The sequence below is a fragment of the Psittacula echo genome, assembly GCF_963264785.1.
Source record: "Psittacula echo genome assembly, chromosome: 4".
Lineage (NCBI taxonomy): Eukaryota > Metazoa > Chordata > Aves > Psittaciformes > Psittacidae > Psittacula > Psittacula echo.
In genome coordinates this window covers 100,860,235-100,879,975 of record NC_137738.1, presented here as the reverse complement: position 1 = coordinate 100,879,975, position 19,741 = coordinate 100,860,235, and positions in this window count along the sequence as shown.

The window sequence follows — 19,741 nt, the reverse complement described above, 5'->3', positions numbered from 1 at the left end:
GTGTGTGAGGGTTAAATATTTACACTTCATCATAAAATCAGTCTGATCTGATCAGTGCAGGGGCCTGTGATTACCATGTCCTTTTTCTCTAGCACATTTCTTTGTGCACACTGGCTGCCTACATTTGCTTTGAGGGCAGGTAAGGACCATTTGTGGTTCCTGAAAAGAACCAAGAAATCAGACAAATATTCTTATCAACCACAGAGGTTACAAATACCTTTAAAAGGGAAAGCTTGAAACTGTTTTCACTTTTACCTGTGAAGCTCACACAACATACTTCTAGAAGCATGTTTTGTGCAACTGTAGCCAAAACAGCACTTCCTAACGTCATGAAAAGTTTGTTGAAAGACAGTATCCACAATCTCTTGTTTGAGGAGTATTTTGCCAATGATTTAAGTATTTTCAAAGAATGGTGTTCAGACTGATCAGATAGTCTTAAAATTAAGGAAGCATATTTTCTATTATTCTTTTATATGAAAAAATGTTAAATCAGTCCTGAAGTGGAATGAAACAGTAAAATTTAAGTGACAGAGATAAATTACTAAGAGTAAAGGGTCATACTCAAGAGTCTTCATTAATTCAGATGTTGACAGACAAACCAGACCATTTAGCATATAATGAATAAAGCCTGCATTCTAGCTCTCAACACAGTGAAAATACAGGAAAGGTAGACATTTAGCATATGATGAATAAAGCCTGCATTCTAGCTCTCAACACAGTGAAAATACAGGAAAGGTAGACATCCACTTGGAGTAAGATTCATCTCACCTAGCTTTAAATACCTTCAAAGCATACATCTATAACTAAATGGCTGTTGAGACACCTTCTATAGCTGGCGGAGAGGAAGAGACTTCTAGAGCTCTAGATGTGGCAATTTCTCTCTATCAGGTATGAAAGGAGCACGTTCACTGGCATCATTGATGCAAATATCTGCACTGTAGGCATTTATATTTAACCAGATGAATCATGCTAGCAGCATCTGTACGATTTTAACTGTTCTCCGTCCTTTCTGATGTAGACTTTACTTCCATTGACACAAAATGAGAAATTAATTTCAGAAAGGGTATCCATGACAGTACACAAGGACCAAGTCAGGTAACACTTAAAAGGGAAGTATTCTGCATTCTTCACTGTTCCATAGTTCTTTCTGCTTTAAAGACATCAGAATAACAGGAAATTACTCTATTTTTGACCTTCAGCTTTCCTAATATTTATTACTAACAAATGAGATAGTTGTGGTAAGATACAAACAAAGCGTATGTGCAATGTATTCAAAATCAAATTTGGAAATCTTGACATTTAAGGAAATTGCATTTCATTTCCATGCCACTGTTTTAAAAATACAGGTGAAAATTCTCTATTTTATTTTCAAATCAGAAGGCAAGACTTTGAAAATGTGGTTCACACAAGGTTAATTTTCTATATAAATATGTAAAATAACAAAAGCTGGTATAACTTAAGGTAGCAAAACTGTGGTATTCAGAGTTGAGCTCTTGAAAATTAGTAAATGCCCTTGTTATCATTTTTAGATAAACTTTATTTTGACCAATCTGTATGTGCATTATAATAGCATCTTTAGTTACATCATCATATTTTTTACTTTTTTTTATGGATTTCATTCCTTCTCCTTTATACATTTGCATAGGGTGAATATTGTGTTTCAAAAAGTTTGATAAATCTGCTATTTGCCAACTTTAAAGGCCCTGCTTGGGAAGTTTTAAGACAACTTGAATATCTCATAATTCATAAAAGACTCTTGCAATGTTTTATTAGTGGTGTCTAGGAGTTTCCTTAACGCCAGTGTGAGCAGTATATACTCAGCCCGTTCCTCTTCTACTAAGCTCATGCCATATATACGTGTTCCTCAAAAGACTGTCTGCAGTCATCATCATAAGTTCATAAAAGGCATTTTGATACTTGCTAGAATCCTCAGCTTTAATTTTTTTTCATCAAATTCATGCCATTTCCAGGACTTCACTTCTGGGTGTTGGTTATGGCTGCTCAGAAAGTGAGATGAGTCTCACCCAGTCCCCTCATATCAGCAGGGCCAAGCTAAAATGCTGCAGCTTTCTTCCTGTAATATAAGTAGAGGTGTTTAATACGAAAATGACAATTGTAGTTACCTTATGGACAGATATTTTATTTTACTGCTTGTGATGTGGCCAGTTACCATGGTATAAATAACGCAATGAACAAACAGCTATAACAGCACTAATTAGCTTGTGAGACGTTTGCAAAATGCAAGGAATTTAAGCTTGCTCTTGTTCAGTCTTTTCAAGAAACTATACTTACTTTCCTTCTGCAAGGGATGGGAGAGAGCAAGTGTGTTCTTTATAGGCATCAGGATCCCCATGGGATGCAAAAAATTATGCATAATGGAGCTGTCAGGAAATTTTCATATGTAGACAAGAAGTTGACATAGTTTTGGCTTTTTGAATGTTCTTAAAAAATTTATCATTTAGAAGGTGAAAAGAATGTTGATTTTTTTCTATATGTCTAAAGGCTTTTTTCCTTCTTGACCAAGCATAACCCTTCATATTTTAACTCAACTGGGAAAAAAAAAAACAAACTATCCAACACAGGGAGTACCAAAACATCCAGTAATTTTCCTGAGATGATACAAATGCAAAACTCTTTCTATCCTCTAAGCTCTGTGTGAGAGCTAAAGCAGAAAAAGAAGTGTCATGCACTTTTCATTACCAGTATGTTGCAGATATGATTGATATTTTCACACTGTTTAGCCCTCACTCATCTACTGCAGCTTTAAAATATAAGTAATATTGCCACTGCTTTTCATATTGAAGGGCTGCAGAACTGCTCTGAGCCTCCTTGCAGCTATATTGCTGAAGGTTATTATTAATTGTCAGATTGTTAACCTCTTCATGGTGCTTAGAGTTGTCTGATGGCTGGAACTTTATCATGCAAATACAAATAGCAAAGGAATATCTTGGCTTGATAGCCACACTTCCTTATGAAGCTTGAGAACTCAAGGAATTTTCTTTGAGAGGCTGTGTATAGACAACCTGCCTTTATGATTGATTGCATTCACGGAGCATTTCTACCTTTGTCTGATTACTGAAGAAAACATCATTGGCTCCATGCAGTTCCCTTCCATTGGCTAACACCTTCTTGCTTTAATGAGATTCAGATCTTTTGCAGATACTGTCAAGCTTTAAATACTCTTATCCTCCTTTCTCCTCTGTATTAGCCTGTGGGGACAACAGGGCCTGTTCAGCCTGGAGAAGAGGTGACTGGGAGGGGATCTTATCAATGCATACAAATATCTTAATGGGGTGTCAAGAAGATGTAGTCAGATTCTTTCCAGTGGTGCCCAGTAACAGGATAAGTGACAATGGGCACGAAGTGAAACACAGAAAGTTCCATCTGAATGAGGAAAAACTTCTTAGCTTTGAGGGTCAAAGAGCACTGGAACAGACTGCTCAGAGAGGTTGTGGAGTCTCCTTCCCTGGAGGTATTCAAAAGCTGTCTGGACATGATCCTTTGCAACCTGCACTAGGTGAACCTGCTTTTTAGGGGTGGAGGGGTCTGAGGTGTTGGACTAGATGATCTCCAGAGGTCCCTTCCAACCCCACCATTCTGTGACTCTGTGATATATATGGTTTTAAACCTTTTCTTACTATATAATGGTTTATTGAAGTGTGTGCTTTTTTTTCCTATCAGTAAAATTTCACAGTACTTTGCTCTGGCTTACTCTTCCTTGCTGACCACATGATCCCAAAGAAACAAATTTATAGTACTTAGCCTGACTCTTTAAATGACCCTGTGATTGTGCTACATGCACAGGCAAATGTACTGTAGCTGAAATAAGACCACTCCTGAAACAGCTGAAAGAATTTGTATGAACAAAAGAGAAACTAGGACCTGGTGTTACTAATGCCACTACTTATACCAGCAGCTGAAAGAACAGAATACCAACGCAAATTTGGGACCTATTGCTTTAAGGTATCTGGACATAACATTACGTAAACATGTTCTTTTCTGATGCTTTATTATCCATAAACAATTTAAATTGCTACTATTCATGCTTTCTATACAGAGTTTCTCTGATCTTTCTCTTCCTTGTGCAGTTGCTATCCTTCCTCTGATAAGGAAGTATGTGCTATAATTCTGTGTTTAATATATTTGCTTTCTTTATAGCTCATGATTGATAATTATACTTTTCCTATTAATAGAATTCTTAAGTCTTCCAAATATTATCTCATTGGATTCCAGCAAAACCTTTTACACAGTCTGCAATTTCCAGACTTCTGTTACCTAATCTGTCTTCCTGGCTAGTTTTAAATTAAGGATTTTTTTATTATTATTTTTCTTTTTTTCTTTACTGCATTTCTAGAGTGCTGAGGTATTCGAGGTTGCACTTCCTCTAGGTGAAATACCGTATCTAGCTATCGACTTCTACTTAATGACTGAGTTCTCTATGGACACAGGTTGTCAATACCTCATGGCTACAACTTTGTATCACATTTTTTGTCATGTGAATATCCCTTTTGTGTACAATTAAGAAACCAAAGAAATATAGGCAATCATAGGCAAGCATTTGAACTGTTACAGGCTTCTCTGAAGGGACTTAAATACTGTTTGGAGTCATTCATATGATCTGCAGCTTCTTGTTCTTGTAGGTTAATACTGTAGCAAGACTTTCTGGAAATCACTGCCATAAATAGATTGTTGGTAGAAAGAAGCGAAACCACCTATGCTGGTCTGAGAGGAATAACCATTATAATTGGTGCTTTCTGGTCTGTACAACCTGTGGGAGCTAAGTACTTTCTTCTCAAAAGAATTGTGTAACAATTACACCCGGGGGCTGTGTGTATGTCATAAGTTAAAACAAAGTCTGAATTAATTATTTAGTATGGTGCAACCCACTTTGACTTATAAGCTATAAAAAGTCCGCCTAAGAGAGAATTAATTATTGCTGGAAATAACATATAATTACAATGTTGCAGGGAAAAGATAAGAATTAATGTGCCAGGTGTAAGTAGATTAGACCAGCTTGACAGAAATGAGCAACTAAAGAAGAATTTATAGATGAAAGCTTACAGCCATTGCACCCATAGTGACTGGAAAGCATTAACATATGATGACTGCTTTTTTTATGTGAAATGAGGTATTCGCTTTAGACTCATTTCTCAGAGACAGGTCTCTATGTCACAAATCTGACAACAAAATGGAGTGAATTGAGCATCTCATCAGAGAAACGAGGAGAGAAAAAGCTCAGAGGCTAAATTAAACTTATTTCCCTTCTTGAAATTATCTTGGGTAGGAGTTGAGGAGTCTTGTGGCAGAGAAAGGGGCTTTGAGGGAAACACATTTCACCGTGTTTCTGTCCTTTTCCAGTGGTGCAGGACTATGAACTCCAGAGTTGACAGCCAGCTGCTTTTCACAAGCAAAAAAACGAAAATACTGCTTTATCCATGGTCTATCAAGTACAGGGGAATTAAGAGGAAGAAAGAGAGAAGAAGGAAGTTTCCACCTGGCTTTTCCAATCATCTCATCTTCTTGTTTTCAAAAGGAGCATTTATAACACTGTGCTCTTGACACCTAGGACAGGTGTTTGTTGAAAGAATAACATGTGTTTTCTATGGTTCAAGGCCACTGAGAGAGAAATTAACATAGCCCATGGTGTGGAGTCTAATCAGGAACACCAACACCTTGAAAAAGCAGATAAAGGAATTGTTGTGAAAGACGAAAGAAGAATGACTCAATATATATAGTCTATGCAACATTATGGGAGAAATGAATAGCTCACTTCAATGGGATAAACACCCCTTTAAGTATGCCTAAGTAATATCTATGGATAAAGGAATTGGGCACAATTGTACATAATGTGTGGTTTTGAATTGTTCAATTATTGGCAAAGAGCCGGTAAGCACCTGGGTCCATCTCCAGGCTAAAATAAAATCGGAGAGCTTAATATTTCTCCATTTTATTTTCCTACCTGATCTGCAACACTGTGTTTGTTTTTTTTTTTTTTAATTTTGGTGTTAGCAGGCACATGGTTAACTCAGTAGCCAATCACAACTCCAGGCTGTCTACTGCTTGCCACTTTTTGCTGTGCTAGGACTCAGGACTAGAAATCACAGCAGCTTCTCTAAGAACTCCTACTTAATAAGAACCGCACTAAAGGTACCCAAACCCCACATCATTTTTACTGTTGCTAATAGATTTAGATAAATTTGAAGCTTAAACTTAGTTTTTCGATTGACTTCCTTAGTTAGCAAGTTGCTGAGCATGTTGTCAGAACTGGTTAAAAAAAATAAAAAATATGTAAACTATCCATATCACCGTTGACAGCAGTTTCTTCCCCTTATTTCAAACCCACATATTAATTGTTCAGATAAAATAGAATCATTCCATTCTATTTACAAAAATTGTCTGACTTTAATTCCATTTATGTGGAACTAAAATTGAGACTTTCATGATTTAGTAGAATAAAATGCACTATATATATATATATATATATTTTATTTTAATGAAAAAACAGTCTGGTCTCGTGGTTTTGATTATAATTCCTTGGAGTTTTAGGGATATGAGCCTGAAATCAGTTAATCTTATGCTGGTGTGAATCTATGTGAAAAGGACTTCTGGAAGTCTGCTTACCATTGCTTAATACTTAAATAACTAAAATGCAAATCTAATTTTTGGTTGATTGCCTTACAGAGATTGCTAGATGCAATGCACTTTACAGCATGAATCAATCCATTGTTTTGATTTTAACTGTATTGGGCCACGCATAATTATGATTGATTCTTGTGAGCATTCAGAAATTCATATAATGAAGAGTTTAGCATAGCAATAGAATCAATAGAGAATAAAGCTTTGTCAATGTTATTTAAGACTTTACAATTTAAATCACAAAAATATTTCAGAGAAGTTAATTTTTCAGTGTCTACATTAACATTCTCCAGTTGCTGTTTCATTGGCGTTCATTTTATAACAGAAAGCGACAAGAATACAAATAGGAAGAGAACCAATACATGTTCATGCCTGCATCTACATTGCAGATCCTAATTGCCGCTCACATAGAGATGACTGAGTTAGTGGTAAAGTTTGTAACAACACCCCAGGCTTCAAAGGCAAAATAGAATCATAGCATATTTAAGGATGGAGCATTCACTACTTCTTTGGGCAATCTGTTCCAATGCCTCACCACCTTCACAATGAAGAACTTCTTCCTTATAGCTAAACTAAATCACCTCTGTTTAAGTCTGAAGTCATTACCCCTTGTCCTATCACTACAGTTCCTGATGAAGCTGTAGTACCTGAATACCAGCTAGTCTGGCTCTCCCATCTTTCTCTGTTGTCTCATTTGAGTTTGAATTTTGCATCTGTATAAGTTTTGTGAAGCAGGACATTTTGTTTCTTCTCTACGTTTCTGTTCAAAAAGGGACAATTAAAAAAACACAACCAACCAAACAAACAAGAGGAAAGTGCAGAAAAGGCCTTGTGCTTAAACATGTTTCACTAAAGTAAGAACACGCAACAGGAAGATCTTTTTTAATCGTCAGTTCCAGGTTCCTGCTGCCACTGGCACTGGCATGATACAATCCTTCCCATAAACTGATCAGGCTTCAATGATTGCAGTCTCTGAATTCCTCGGCTCATTGAGTTGAACAGGTCAGCTTCCTTCTCATAGCTGACAATATGTGACAAGACTGTTTTCTGAAAGTTTTCAACATAAAGAAAGGAGTACAGGAGGGAGAGTAAGAATACACTTTAAAATGGTAGGTTGATTTTACAGGTTAGCACAATTCTGGGAAGATAGTGGAAGACTGCTTACATAACCACAACTAGTTTTTGTTAATCATATCAGACTGAAAAATGATCAACCCATATAAAAACATGCAATTTTGAAACTCTCCAATGATAGACAAATGGGAGGTAGAACTCTTCAAAACCTGTGAGCTTCAGAAGCTGACTGAGAAGTGATATAGTTGTGTACCTTTCACTTTTCTTTATATTATTAATAACCAGGCATATTTAAAATGGATCTGTGATCATAACAGTGCTGAGCATCCTGGTGAAAACAGGTTTACCCTGTTCTTATATTTCTTTTGGTATCTGTTTATGGTCACAGTGGGAGATGAGAAATTAGACTGTAAGGACCTTGGTCTTGACCATGTGAGACTATTCTTATGTTCTTTCCTACTTTCATTACATTCTGCTAAAAATCTAATCACATTCTCACTGCACAGTGACATTTTCTTGTTTATTACATAATTTGAAATTGCTTCTAACTTTCAGGAAACATTTATTTCTACTGCTAGTCTCTAAATGAAGACGTTAGGGAGTTTAGTTCAGTTTAAGAAATCTAAATTCAGTTATCTAGCATAGACATCTACTGTTACACTAGGTGTCTGTGATCCTGTTGCAATCAATGAAAACCTACTCAATATAATCATAAAGCCTCTCCAGCTCTCTGGTCTTTATAGATTGCATCTCCATTAATGATAATGGGAGCTTATATTATGATTTTGAGTCAGCTTCCTAAACACAGGTGTCTAATACCATTCCAGATGCACTACTGTATTCCCCGGCAGCTGACTGCCGCTTCAAAATGATGCACATCTCCTCCAGCAGGCCTTTTGTCAGATCTATGAGCCTGTGAGCGTCTAGAATAAACTAGGTGGTGTGAAAAAGGCAGCGCATGCCTGTATTGAGGCAGTAAAACCAAGCCTGTTATGCACAGCTGGACACCTGAATTTAGTATGATAATGAGCTCACCACAGATTTTAATGCTTATAATCCAGTATTGTTGTTCACGATTCAGTAGAATTCCTCAATGTGAAATGAAAAATATACCAGTCTTTCTTGGGTGCTGAATGACATCTGAGATTTCATTTTCTCAGCTCTTTGAGTGTCTGCAGTTCTGTCATAGCAGGAGAGCGATAATGAAGAAAGCTGAAAAATGAAGACAAGGAAGGACTTGGTGCATATGTTGTCTTGATGCTCCATTTAGCTGTTTAGTTTTTCATGTATTACGTTTCCCTGGGGGGGTATAACTGACAGTACAGGCAATGATTCTCATAGTTTTAGATTTTCCCCCAACACTAGACCCAGAAGCATTTTGAGTAATATACCATAATAATTTACATATTACCCTTCAGCAGAAAGACACCAAAGCACTGTGTTGACAGCAAGCCCATTATTCAAATATAAGTGAAAGTCCAATAATGGCAGCCTCAGCAGGAAATGAGAATCAAGAACCCAAGAATCATGTTACAGAATTAAGCATCTTATTAGCTACCTTTTTGTCCAGCACCTGCATTGTACACTTGTGCCACATTTACAAGCTTCTCTGCAGCCAGAGAATTGAAACTGAAAGACACAGACACACACCACAGAAAGGAATCAGATTCCACATTGCTGGTTTCTGTAAGAATGGAGAACTTAGGTTAAAAAGGCAATTGCAATGAATATTACATTAAATTTACAGGATCTCATGACACTTCTGGTTTTCCATCTCTGTCCTGGGGAATACAAATAAGCATTTATTGCAGCTGAAGCCCCTGTGGCAGACTTCAGAGGTCCAGCTGAGGAATTTCTATACTTAATCATGGCATATGTCATACATTTTTTCCCCCGTAAAGACTTTAACAAACATTTTACCTTAGAAGCCAAGGAACTTCATGCAAATACAACCCCTCTTATGAGCAGGACTTTTAACACCAGGACTTGAAGAAATGAAAATTAGATCAGAGTTTGCTTTCCAATTCTATTGTAAAAGTGCTCACTTTTCAGAGAGTTGCTAACAGAGGCTGAGATATATCTGCGCAGAGCGGGATAATTCAGCAAAATCTGTCTTTGACAATATCCAGTGCCAGCCAGTTCCACCAAGAAATGGTGATCCAGGTAAAAGACAGATAGAAGCCAGCTTTCCTCAAGACACATTTCTATTTACCTGATGGTAGTCAAAGACTGTGAAAAAATTAATTAAGATTTAAACTTGTCCTACTACCCAAACTCATATTTATGGTTTTAATAACTTATAATAAAAACCTAAATTACAGTAGGAAATGAATCATTACATATTTTTCTGCAATTCTGTGGAGAAGAATTTGAGCTTTGCTCCAGGCTGACAGAAAGAACCACATTTAATCAGTTCAGTCAGAAGCAGGTAGCCAGTCATGGATCTGTCTTGTCACATTGTTTTCCTGGCTCTAAGGACTGGCACACTCTAAGCATCCTAGTCCGCTATACTGCCAAGTGTGGGACAGACTATTGACTGTAAATCTGAACATTCTTATTTTCTAGATGAAATGTCCATTCCTGCTGAGCTCTTAATCTCAATGTGGATATGACCAGTTTAGCAGTGTACTTGTAAAGAAGTGACAGTGGAGTAGACAGGAGGACGTGATGTCTTCATCAACAGTAAACATAATATTTCTGTCAACTGATGATCACTGTGGGTTTGTGATGGAAAATTTATGGAAAGGATTGTGGGAAATAACAGCTGTAAACTCTCTCATGTCCAAAAAGAGTGGCAATAGAAAAGTAGCTATGATCAGGACAGGAAATTAGATAAAGCAGCCACTCCTTTCAGAAACTTTAGTGCATTCATTCATTTAAATATGTCAGTAAACAAACATGACATGTAAAGTTGCAAAATGAGCCTTTTGTAAATAACAAACTAAACAGCATTGCCATCAATTTAAATCTCCTTAACCAGCTGCAGTCCTAGTGATTTTGCTGAAGAAGTAGCAGAGAGGGTCACTCTGAAACCATCTTGTAGATTACCTGGATCTCCTATATCCAGTTCTCTGATCCTTGTTTATCCATTCCAAAAAGGCTAGCTCCAAATAGAAGGGAGGCTGTAATAAACAACCCTTGCTTTGTCCCAGCAGGACCTCATCTCTACTTTTGAACAGAGATTGTACAACTTCCCATGAGATGCTCAACTTGAATCTGTGTGGAAACACTATCACACTGTGGGATGAATCCTTTCAGAAACTGTGAGCCTAACTGGTTCAAACTGGAATCATCTCTGCTGAGTTTAAACACAAACCTGTTTTCTCTGGAAATGTTACAACTGCATAAAATAACACAAAAGTTAATTTGTACAGAATGAGGAGTAAGGGGCAGTTAGTTAATTAGCTAGTTATTATAAATAAGTCTGTAGGTGAGCAGAAAGGACAAAATGGGAAGTCTTGACCCTAGGACTCTTTTTTAATGATTGGTTCACACATATTTTTCCTTGCCTGGGTTTCTGTCTGACCTTGCTTTCATCTGAGTATTTCAACATTTGTCTTGAATGCACCATGAATTTTACATTAGTGGATGCATATCGTGCACAGAGAGAAGCACTAATGCACATTGCTAAAACTTCACCCGTCAAGAGGAACTGTGTAGTACTTGACAAGTTTGCCCCACAGTGCCAGTATCATTTTGCTATACACTTTCATGTGAGATCACTCTGAAGAAGAGATGGAGAGAGGCAATTCTGAAAAGTGATAAACTATGGTGTGATAATGACAGGAGAAAGTAGACAAGTGGGTGGAAGAGCCTCTTTCAGTCTTCAGACTTGAGAGGTCTCCTTTAAGGTGTGTACTACTGTTGGGTAAAGAGACAAACGTGCAGTGATGTGTCTGTCAGCACTGCCTAATGTGAAGGAGCAAGGTAGAAATTGCACAAGAGTTTATTACTGTTGCCTTCCAGGTAGGCTGTAGAAGAAAAAGTGTGAGAAAGAAGAGCTGCAGTTTACAGTCACAGTTTGGCAGCTTTTCCCAGCCTGTCTTCAAGTATTTAAAATTCCTTTCAGTAAAAAAATGTGAAGGATTGCTCTCTCCCTTGCCTCTGTGACAGTTCATTTAAGGGGACAAAGAGAAAAAAATTGTAAATAAATTATGTGTTCTTCTCTATCTCCATTTTAAAGGCTGGGTGTTTTGTTTCCTCTGCTTTGTGTGTGTATGTATCTCACATACTTTTAAATTGTTATTTTTCTTAAAATAGAAATGGAGAAATCAGTCTATAATCCTGGACTATGTCCCTGTTAACAACTTATTCCTCTCTGTTTACTCATTAATGCTGCAGTTCTCCCCACCTGTTCCCATCTCTGTCAGTAATGAATACACCCCTCTGTATTCCTGTGCTCTTAGAAAACTAGGTCCTGTGAAGCTGCAGTTGCAGCCCCTCAAGAAAGATGACCATCTACCTGTCAAAGAGTGAAGCTTTGTGCATGAAAGTCACTGATACTGGCCTATGGGTTGCAGTCTATATTATAGCTCTAAAGGAGGTAATTTCTGATGTTTAATTTGAGACACAGTAGCCAAGGTGCTGCTGATTACCAGATTGCTCACTGCTGTTGCTGGAGGAGTGGCTTCCTACCTTTAGCCTACACACACTTCTTTAGGAAAGCCAGAGGGGGTTAGAGATCATATAATTTTTCAATTTGAATCAGATGCTGCCTGAAAAGAGGAAAGTATTTTTGGCCATTGCCTCTATTTCTTTTGCTCATCAATGTTCGCTCCAATCTGGTTTCTAGAGCACCACGGGGAATTTTGTCAGTAGCTCTGGTGGGAGCCCAGTACTATTTCATTAATACACAGATAAATAGAAAGACATTAATCTACATTCTTATTGCTATTATGAATGACATATAAAATAATGTAACAGAATTAAAGTATTTCTAATAAATTTTATTTACTTCTTACTATTTAATGCTTATGGCAGGCATATAACATTAAGCTTTTTTGGTATTCTATGCTGAATTTAGGGTGAAAAGATGAGTTTTGTTTGAATAAGTGAATTTTAAAGCCTTATATTTTACAGTGGTATGTGGTAATTAAAGGAATAGAGAAGAAAATTTAGTCTACCTAATAGAGTCATATCTGGATAAACCTCAAACAACAGATATGCAGTATCTAGACTGGTGAGTAATGTCTTTGTGTGATAGTATGTTTCAATACCTTCCTTTTTTTGACTCGATATCACGCTTTTCTCAACTGGCTCTCACTATGGGATACCTGGCAAACAGATGAACTCCTAGCTCAATGAACTGCTGTGAAGAAGGTGTGCCTTTGCATTTCTGCATCAGCTGGATATTCATCTGGTGGCAGTAAAATAATGTCACTGCTAGAAATTTTCTCCATTGCAAAAATACGGTATACAAGGCCTATTTTAACCAAACATTTGCATGAGAAGGTGGGAGCCTTGCTAGAAGCTAAGAATTTACCTATTTGGTTAAATTAAAAATCTTTCCAGATTAACACCCAAATAACATAATACATGAGAGCAGAAAGTAGCTAGCATCTCTTACACATAGGGCACTTAGTTGTGTTTTGAATGGGTCAAAGTGTTGCACAGCGCTGCACCAGCTACTAAGAAGGAGAAAAAATGACTGTTGCTGCTGAACCCAGGACGGAGTGAAACATTATTACTTTTAAGGCAATATTACTCTTCCTGTCCTAGAAAGAGATGCAGCTCTGATGTCTGGGTAATGGTCCCTCACAGAATTGAAACATCGCTTATGTTGGAAGGAACCTCTTCAGAGCACCTAGTCCAATCTACTTGTTTGAGAGTAAATTGCAGAGTTTCAAAGTGAGATGAATGAAGGAAATGTGCCAGAGCAAACCACCCCATCTTTACCTCAGTTTCCCTCTAAATTCTTAGGACAATATAAAGGAATTTCTGTTCTTGACACCACAGATATTCATATTCTAAATATGCTTTTTTTTTATTGCCTTTTCATAATTTAATGCTTTCTGGGTAAGTGTGAAATTTCACTTCTTGCATGTTAAGATGATTCATGATTCAGATTGAACTGGTGAGTATTCTTTAAATAATTTCTTAGGACTGCATAAGGGAAAATAAAGAATATTATGGATCAGTTTTCTTCTCATCCAAATAATAAACTTCTTCCATCACTAGTTGGTCAGTAATTGGTATTTTTATGAACCTGCCCTTCACATTTTTAAACAACAGAATGCGTCCTCTCACTCCAATCCTTCCTGTGGTGTGCTAGCTCACAGGTCAAATATGAATCCAAGATAATGCAATTGCATTTCTGGATTGCTATGTAGACATATGTTAAGAAGCCCTAGGGTGCAATGAATCCTAACTGAATGGAGAATCTAAAATCAGAAAGTTAATTTAAAACATGGTGAGCTTTCTGCCTCAAAATAGAGAGCAATTCTTCCATCAATTTATCATAATATTTATAAAGCCTCTAATACTCTACTAGTTGATTACTTCACACTCTGTGAAGAAATTATACCCACAACACCTTTCTAAGGTAGGAAAATATTATTATCACCTCTTTTAGGTAGGGTAGCAAGGCACAGACAAAGTGAAGGCTATATTTTAAGAGAGCTAGGCACATAAGAGGACAGGTGCCAAACTGAGTATTCAGAAACAGATAAGTAATACCAAAATCCCATCAGGAGACTATCATCATTATTAAATGCCTAAATACCTCAAAAATTCTGTCCCATAGACACTGTGCCATGTGCCAATATACTGCAAGCAGGAATGTATCCTTTTTTAGAAGGCAGCTTTCTCTAATTGATCTGATACTTTTCACTGCAAAATTGAGACAAACTAGTTTATCTGGTTTTAACTCCCTCTCAGCTCCACCTCCATGAGCACTTTAAATGTCACTATTTCCACTGGAACTGAAGGTGCATAGAGTAGCATGTCCTGCACAGAAATATGATAATCTCTCTTCAATGTTTGGCAACTAGTATCTATTAATTAAGAATCCATCATTTGTACTCTGTAATTATATTTATTAAACCCTAACTCATATCCTAACTATAATTAGTTCCTGCTAATTAATTTTATCAAATCCCTCTAGATTCGTATCTTAAGTAAATATTGAGTAGCCCTACACTAATTATTTCAATCAACGTGGAGTGCATTTCAAATGACTGTGAATAGTTTCTTTTAATTAAATTTAATATAAAATAAATGTTCTATATAATAAATTTGCAAATGTTAAGATTTTAAGATAAAAGAGAATATAGGACTGATATAATGTAAAATACTCATGTACATATTAGACCAGGTTAAATAAGGCAGTTCTAAGTCAAAATTTCTACATAGGAAAACAAAAAAGTTTTTATATAAGAAATATATGAAGAAATATAGCTTAATATTATAATCACATATGTTGAAAAGTTTTTTCATATACTTTGAAGCATATAGGAATCCCTAGACTTTTAAAAAATCTAATTTAATTTAAAAAGTTGTCTGAAATTGAGTAGTGTTTATGAAAGTAAAGAATATGATAGTGGAACAGGAGCACACATTTGGATGAGGTGCAATGTTTTCACTAGAATGACTAACGGAAGCATCTGTATTTACTGATACTGAGAAATAACCTGCTTGATTACCTTGCTATTGGTAATTCAACTTGATCTATGCATCGAATGAAATTATAGTGTTAATTTAGGTTGTTTAAAGCAAAATATTTGACAATCAGGTAGCAACAAGAAGTTAGCATTCAGATCATAGCCATTTTGGACTCAGTGGGCTATCCTTGACTTTTAGCTGGAAGGTAATGTGTATCCTGTAGACTTCAAGCAACGTTGAATAAAATAAGAATGGAAATAACTTGAGTTTTTATCTTTTTTTTTTGTCCCCTGCTTTGGCTTCCTGGCACAAAATTTAGTGACTGAGGGGAGAAATCTGTATTATTTTAAAGGGCGACAGTTTGGTGTTACAGAAGTTGTGGCATTTGGTGACAAAGGGAAAAGAGATTTCAGCTCTGTAGCTGCAGTGGGTTAGTCATGATTTCAACTAGTGTGACAGGTCGAGGGTATAAAGTTGCTTCCATTTGTGGATATTTGATTTTAATTATCAAAGAATACAAGCTAGCAAAAGTTAAATCCTAATCCAAGCAGGAATACGTGGCATTATGATTCAGATGTATTACAATACCTCATTTTAATCTTTCATTTCATAATTTACAGTATCACCTCCTAATTGACAGTACCACAGTCATTTGGTTGCAGAGATCATGACAATACTGCACAGGTTTCTTAAGTTTACAGAGAACCTCATGTATGTGTTTCATTTTTTTCTTATTTAAATTTTATTTAAACATGTATACACACACATAAAGAAGATAGAGCTATTTGATTTGTATCACTCTCTGTATTGGCATCAATGGCTTATTTTTCCTATGCCATTTGGTACCACTTTACCACTCAAAAAGTGCTCCTGAGAAAGCTTTACAGATAGGTATAGGATAGTGAGACCATAAGTACAACTTGTCCGATGACATATATTTTCACAGACTTTAGATTTCCTGAAGCTGCTTCTGTTTTGGGTTCAGAAACATGTGGTTGTATAAAATATTTATTTTCCAGAAAGATATGTAATCTTATTTTTGAAAGTATCAACAGATGGTGAGACCACCTCCTTCCTCAATAGTTTGTTCCAGTGGTTTATCATTTATGCCATGTGCTTAAAATTAATGCCACATTTCCCATCTGATTTTGTCTGACTTCAGTAAAGCTACATTCATTTTCTTGCCAATCAGTTGTTTAAACATCTTCAGGCCTTTTGGGTAATTCAGAGAGAATCCGTATTGTCCTTCACACTTGAAGCATCTGAGTTGTGCCTGGTTGCCTGCAGCAATTTTCTGTTCAAGCAAGCAAGCACTAGTCAACCTAGTATGAGTCAACAGCTCTGCTTTTATCAGTTTCACTAACCTCTGCTTGGATGGCTGCTTGACTTAATTGGTTATTTCTTTTGGAATTTTAGATATTTATTTGTCCTTCTATTGCTTTCACCTTCCAAATGGTCATATTTATAATGTCCCTCTTGCTTCAATCATTCATCTCGTACATGGGTTTGTCTCTCCCATGTTCATTTTTGTTCCAGTCTGTCTATATTATACAAGTCTTCACTTCTTTGTGTTTGCATTGCATTCAATATGCAATAGAAAAAAAATCAGGCTGCACAAAGATACCTGACAGATACTGACAGTTACTCATTCCTTCCCCTCTACTTTACTGCTATATCTCCATTTTCTTTTTTGGTTTTTAAACTTTTCTTCCCTCAGATTTAAATACGAATTCTTTGAATCCATTTATTTTATCTGCTAACTGAAGAGTTGATGGCAGGGGGTTTGGAACTAGATGATCTTAAGGTCCTTTCCAACCCTAACTATTCTATGATTCTCTGATTCTATGAAAAACCCAAACCAACAACCAAACCCAGATTAAGACATAATAATTTAATTTTCCTAGGTTGGTGACAAACATTTGCAAAAGCTCAGTCTCTAGGCAGAAAGCATTTGTTTTTCTTGATGGTTGGTCGAAACCCTTAGGATTTCTTCAGACACTTGGTCTTTTTTCTTTCACTGATGTTAAATCTGGGAGCCTGTCCAAAAGTTGCCATCCTGAAGAAAAAGAAGTGGAGGAGGAAAATCGTGATCTGTATGAAAGGAAGTGTGAAAAAAAATGACATGAGTCTGGCTGGCAAAGCTACTGGTGACCAGTTCTTCTATACCCAGAGATTTTTAATTTTTTTCACAGCCATTTTTTTATGAGTACTCCGATACGAGTGCATATGGACATCTTTTCTTCTTTGCTAGCCATCTCTGACACACAGCTGGCAATGTTGCTCCCTGACTGCAGTACAATTTTAGGTCAGTCTAAACTTTTAAGGAAGGAAGTCAAAGCATTTTGCATGAACATGCAGCTGGAAATGTTTCCTAAAATATTGTGTCTACAGTAGTGGCTGATCATTTTGTTACAAAAGTGTCATCAACCACTTTAAGCAGCTGTGGTGTACAATGCTTTTTCCTTTTATCAAAGGCAGCCCCATCAAGACTCACTGTCAGTTTGAAACAAGTACTGCTTTTCTTTGGTAGTTTTAGGACAGTGTATTATTTTTCTTCTCTAATTGATCCACCATCTTTTTTTAGCAATCAAATTACAAAGTTCTCGCTTTATCTATTACAAAATTATTTTAACATATAACAAATAATTATCAAATATAGCATTATTGAAGGAGGAAAGCATATTGAATGTCAGTTCACATGGACAACGAAGATCCTGGAATTCCCCTGGCCTGACATAATTTGGAAAACTCCCAGAATTATAGAGAATTTTACACAGAACCTCAAATTGTCTAAGGCTTGAAAAATGGGCGGGCTGTCATAAAGATATGTGTAGAAAAGTGATGAATTTGCATAGATGCTATTTGCGTATTTCCAAGGAGGGTGATAAATATGTAATTTAAGAATAATGCAAAAGTACTTTCTTGTGCACTTAAGTAATGTATTCACACTGGGTCCTCCTCCTACATGCAAATGAGAGTATGGATGTATTTGTTGCAGAACCATTTGAAAGTTTAGTGAAGTAGAGTCTTTCCTTCTTTCATTCTTAAAGCAAAAATAGATTATTTTGATAGAGCCAGGAACCATGGTGAAGCTCGAAGAACAAGAAGTCTGCCTGATTGCTTATGGCTGAAGTGAAAATTGCACAGGGAAAACTTGTTGCTGGCAGTTGCTTTTTATTTTTTCTATCCTGCTGGATTACACATATCTTGGATTGTCTAAGAAAAAACCTGGTCAGATCAAGTCCTCACTGCATCTGAAATAGAATTTCAGCAGTGTGCTACTATTTGAACTGATATGGTATAATCCATTACTCCCCTCCTCTTCTGAAAAGAAAAAATTGCAGCATTAGTTAACACATGACACAGCAGCTCTAATACTATATTTAGCTTGCTGCTTGTCTCTTAATTAAAATTTCTGTTGGGCACATTTCTGTAGCTGTTTCTTGAGCGACTGGGTATGCAATGCAGCCCTTCTTGTAGCATCTGCCCATGTCACACAAAACCCCATCTCTTTCTGTACTCCTACCTTTTAAATTACATCTCTTTCTGTACTCGTACCTTTCAAATTACAATGAGACTGCAACAAGTAAAAAGGATTAGTGAAGCGTTTCCTGCCTAGTAGTGAGCCTCTTCCTGACCTAATGCTCATATACTTGGTTGCACCCTTGTCTCTCCCGATGCTCTGCTCATGGTAGGCTGCATATGGCACAGATGGTTCTGTCATGCTGTTGCATGGCTATTTTCAACTTATTTCTCAGAACAGATGTTCCCACGTGTGTTCTCTTTCATTTCTCTGCTGACACACTCTCTTTACAAACAGCAGTGTGCATTTCTGCAGGCCTGGTTTGTGGAGAGAATGAAAATCAATACCAGTAACAGTATTTTCCTGTCTGTAAGGGGGCAGGTGAGCCTTGTCTGTAAGTGGGCATGTGAACCTGGTCTTCTTTTATTCTTTCACCACGAGCAACATGTTTCAGCTCTTCATTTGCCTAGGTTTGACCAACATTTTTCATCGTATGGGACAGTATTTTGAAGTGTGAAGTGTTTTGTAATACAGAAAGCTGTCTCCTTCAATGTGCCATCTAGTAGTTGCTTCTTCTTTCTAACCACAAATGTAAATTCAACAGTATGCATCCTGGGATTAGCTCTAAAAAGAGAATCAGCCCAGTAATAAAATCTTGTCTGTTGCCATCTGTCTCCTGAATATTTCTTTACAGTCCAAGTGCATTATATTTGAGCCCAAATGCTTCAGTGTTGGCAGCAGTGGCCAGTTATGGGTAAGAAATCCCTATGAGCTGAAATACAGAAAGAAGGTGACATATGGACAAAATACACAAGGGATGGTAAGGGTTCGAGTTTTATTCCTGATGTCCTGGAAGTTGCTAAGACTCCTGAACAATGGCATTGCTGGTTAATAGCAACATTGATGCAT